This window comes from Atta colombica, unplaced genomic scaffold, assembly GCF_001594045.1.
Source record: "Atta colombica isolate Treedump-2 unplaced genomic scaffold, Acol1.0 scaffold331, whole genome shotgun sequence".
Classification (NCBI taxonomy): domain Eukaryota; kingdom Metazoa; phylum Arthropoda; class Insecta; order Hymenoptera; family Formicidae; genus Atta; species Atta colombica.
In genome coordinates, this window is record NW_017259439.1 from 249,166 (window position 1) to 253,203 (window position 4,038).

Below are 4,038 nucleotides of genomic sequence, written 5' to 3' on the forward strand. Positions count from 1 at the left end.
GATGATCGTAAGGTGTCTCCATGGTTAAAACTCAACACCATACACACACACACACACACACACACACGCGCGCGCGCGCGCGCGTGCGCACGCATGCACGCATGCACGTACGCACGCATATATATATATATATACACACACTGGAGAGGCGAAGCTCCCGCTTCCTCCATCTATCATGCGAACCATGACAAACCAAGCCTCAAAAGCAGCCGCCAGCGTTGCAGCACTTTCTTACCTTCTTCACTTAGTCACCAGGCGCTCAGGTAAGCATCTACCTGTCTGATATACAGGACCTCCTATTCCCTATCTACATTTATTAACATTTAAGCGTTAACGACATTTCTCTCTCGTGCATCCCGGAAGAAAAAGAAAATAAGAATCGTTGTGCCGGCTACTCGTATCTTGCTGCTTTCTACTTCGAGATTTACGTTCTTTGTCTCAAGAATATAGCACGAATCGATTAAATGAAACAATTGTAATTCTGGAAATCTTTGCACGTGCACGATGCGTTAATAAATCACTTTTAATCGAGGAATATTTGCGACTAGATTAAACATCCACAAAACAACATTGCGAAAATTAACGAATCATACCGAGCGCCATACAATGAAAAGTGCGTTTTACGTAGTTCGAACAGTATCGTGTACTTTGAATGATCAAGGTGAAAGTCGTAGAAATCCATGCGTTTTCTGCTCAGCGGATATCGAATGGAAAGCAAAGTAGCGTGAATGAGTCGTCCCTTGACGATCGTAAGATTTATGGTCGCGACGGTTGAGCTGAAAGGGCAAGCATCGCACGATTCGGGGCTGGTAACCCTTGACCCTGCAGCTTCGAAATCTACCCTCGATATGACCACGATATCATCGCACAATCGATGATAAAGTTATATTGCAAAATGTTTAAATGTAAATTTTATTAAGATGTTCTATACGACGACGACAGATTGTTCCATGTTTATCAAATTGTTATGTCATATCACACCGTGCATTGCGAAATACTATGTATCCGAAAATCGGAAGTGGCGCATAAAAAACTAAAACGGTGCAGGTTGCAAAACGCAATTTTCTAGTCTTCCAAGTCTTTATTTTTTTTTTTCTTCACAAGGCCTCGTTGGTCGGAGAAAAAGTTAATAGCTTGGAGAAATTAGCCGATGTGGGGAGGATCGTTGATCGGGGATCGTGTTTCGGGAGGGTGTTCTGCACAGATGCAACGATAGCAACAGTTCGGTTCGCTCGAACCGGAGGTCACATATGAGCTCGGAGCTATGGCGTCGTATGGGCTTGACTCACACGCATCACGCGTAGTCATCCATCATTGTCAGTCTCTTCACTGACACAGCCGTCCGTCCTACCAACGCGCGAGGCTCTCGATTTGAGTTTCTTTCGTCAAAGTTGTGATTTTGTACAAAACGTTGCAATTTATGATTCTCGCAATTATTATGACACTATTATTTTCGCTATTCTGACAATAATAAAATCTTTTCTGATAATATGATAATCTTTATCACGGGATGAGATTTAATAAATTAATGTTTATTTCTTTCTTTAGTTTTATATGAGTATGATAAATCAATTTATGCGTGAAGAAATTTCTCTAGTATAACAAATGACGCGTTAATCTCTGAATAGGATATGAAGTTGACATGGTGTAAGGATGCTGCTAAGAATAATATTTCAGTTCGATTGCTCCGATATTTTGGGTCATCTATCATCGTCACTTTCATCGCCGGCATGAGTAAATCGCGCCATCTACGATCAAAATTTACGTGTTCCGCCCCCGTTCATGGTCACTCCGTTCGTTAAAATTATGATTTTTCATATCATTCGTTGACTTATACGATGTTTTCATATTCCATATGGTTCACGTTAGCAATTTTAATTAAGCGACTAAAATAGTAAAAAAAATGCTTACTAGAGAAAATAAAAACACTTTCGTTACTTTTCACTATGATCTGTATTTGTCAAATGTATCGATGAGTGAATGTACATGTGTGATAACTTCGTTTACCGTGTTGAGGGCTCACTTGCAACACAATTATGTAGTCAAAATGAATAAACAATATATACGGTTATTGTACGCGCATATGTACATGAAAGTCTTTATATGAACAATGACGGCATCTAATGTTTTATACAAAAAGAGCTGCGTATTAAATATGTTATCGCGAGGTGAAAATTAAAATTATGTCCCTATCTACATTTACTTTTATATTACCTACTATGAGACAATAATTTATTTGGTTCACTTAAAATAGCGCTAGTTAGTAGAGCTTTGAAAAAAATGCGATTTGTGAAAAAATGATAATGCAATCAATATTTATACTATATAGTAAGTTCGTAATAAATGAATACATTTCCTATAGAAAATGTGTTATCATTCAAAGTATTGCTCAACGATGTTCGTTAATTTTTATTTAAATGACATTATCCACGACACAGAATAATAACATATCAGTTCGAATTAATTTTAAAGCTTGTTTCATTTTTTCTCAAAACGAATAGCGCAACATTTTTACAAGTCCATTTGTCTCTTTCCGCAATAGTGGCCAAATAACTGATTTTTAACTATTCTCCATGTTCAATTGGAGGACATTAATTTTTTTCTTTTTATAAGAGAGAGAGAGAGAGAGAGAGAGAGAGAGAGAGAGAGAGAGAGAGAGAGAGAGAGACATCTATTTCCTGCGTTTAATTAAAACTAACGGATTGTACCTATTTCACTTTTCAGAAGTTTCAGAAGTTATATTCGATATAATAATCATGACTGTGTATAAATGCGATTTTCTTATTCATTTGTGTTCCATTAATCTATTCTTCGTATGATATATATGTACATAGGTTCATTGTTAATTATTGCTCACATGCACCTACAGTCTCAGGCCTCGTTTTATCGTTTTAAAATCAAATATATATATTATCTCATTGACTATCACATGAAAATGAAACATTTGTGAGATATGTGTAATTTGAAAACTTCGTCAGATTCTTGTTCGAAATTATCAAATAAGATTAAATGTTCCAATCAAAATATATACTTTGTGCAAGTGACTTAAGTTATATTGAAAACAAAAGGAACATGGCTTCAGTTATCTATACAATCTAGTTTTCGAACACCCTAACGATGCACTAATATAGAGACCGTTTGCGCCAAGAAGATTGCACTTACACCTCGTGTTTGCTTTCACGAGAATTGGACCGTTGAATTGAAATTCTATCGAATTTCCGTAACGGTAAATCTTTGATATATTTACAACATTCTTCATTTGTAAACCACAGCTCGTATATCAGTCTAATATATCACTCACAAATCACTTTTCATCTTCTGCGATTAAGCGTGTTTCGCAAAGGGTGGTGATATAAATGTTACTTTGTAACACAGTTTAAAAAATTCTGTGAATACCGGAACTCTCTGTTAACATTGTTCCAATTAAAAATTAACACAACCATTGCACTCGTTGTTACTGTTGTATATTTCCGAAACATCCTTTAATGTTTGGAATGTAAATTGGTAAAATTACATATTGTCCATGGTAAATAACATTAAAATTGATATTACACTCGGATGCATAATGATATCGACTGATTTGCTATGCTTGCATTCTAAAACAGTCAACAATTTTTCTGGTAATCCGGATTATTACTTCAGATATGCTTGCAGTTATTGAAGTCAATTTAAATATTTCAGGTTTTATTATGTACCATTCCATAAATCAGTCCAAGTGTCTTGATTGAATGTAGTCAGTCTTGAAAGTAATTTCGACACAACTCACGGGAACAGTCACTTCAAACTAGAGGATATTCGACAACTTAGGTTCGGATGATAGATTTATTTATATAGATTTATTTATATAGACACACGCACCGTTAATAGTATTTTTAGTCCCCATTTTATTTCTACACTATTTCCATTTACGCGCAAAGTTAAATTACGAATGTTGAAGTATATACAAATCACGTAGATGTGTTAGCTTCAATATAAAGCGTTGAGTAGACATTGCTCATCGCCCCAATCCAGCTGACAAGGATTCTCGGTCTCGTGGAC